The sequence below is a fragment of the Myotis davidii genome, unplaced genomic scaffold, assembly GCF_000327345.1.
Source record: "Myotis davidii unplaced genomic scaffold, ASM32734v1 scaffold132, whole genome shotgun sequence".
Lineage (NCBI taxonomy): Eukaryota > Metazoa > Chordata > Mammalia > Chiroptera > Vespertilionidae > Myotis > Myotis davidii.
This window is the reverse complement of record NW_006285258.1, coordinates 2,933,860-2,934,362: the sequence shown is the minus strand read 5'-3', so window position 1 is coordinate 2,934,362 and position 503 is coordinate 2,933,860. Positions and strand designations below refer to the sequence as shown.

Sequence of the window (503 nt, the reverse complement as noted above, 5' to 3'; positions counted from 1 at the left end):
AGTTTTTTTTTTATTAAATTAACAGATTAGCTAGCTAGTGTTTCTGGACATAATAGATGAAAATTTAGCTCAGTTATATCTCCCTTTCCTCTCACTCTCTTTGAATTTCTATTTTAAATTTCTTTAACTTTTAAAAATTGTTAAATAATATAATCAAATATCTATTTCTTGCTTTTTTACACTACTAGTGGCCTGGTGCACGAAATTCATGGACAGAGGGGGTGTCCCTCAGCCTGGCCTGCACCCTCTCCAATCTTGGACCACTCAGGGGATCTCCAACTGCCGATTGTCCTAAACCGGCAGTCGAACATCCCTCTCGCAATCCAGGACCACTGGCTCCTAACCGCTTACCTGCCTGCCTGCTTGGTTACTCCTAACCACTCTGCCTGCTGGCCAGATCGCCCCCAACTGCCCCTGCTTCCAGCCTGATCACCCCTAACTGCCCCCCGTCAGCCTGATCACCCCCAACTACCGCCCCCTGCTGGCCTGCTTAGCCCCAACTG

General features: G+C 47.1%; 1 protein-coding gene across 5 annotated transcripts in view; it reads right to left on the bottom strand.

Annotated features, from left to right (window-relative positions):
* The window catches only part of ATP8B4 (ATPase, class I, type 8B, member 4), a 220,759-nt gene that overhangs the window by 112,282 nt on the left and 107,974 nt on the right, over window positions 1-503 (bottom strand). The window lies entirely within an intron of this gene.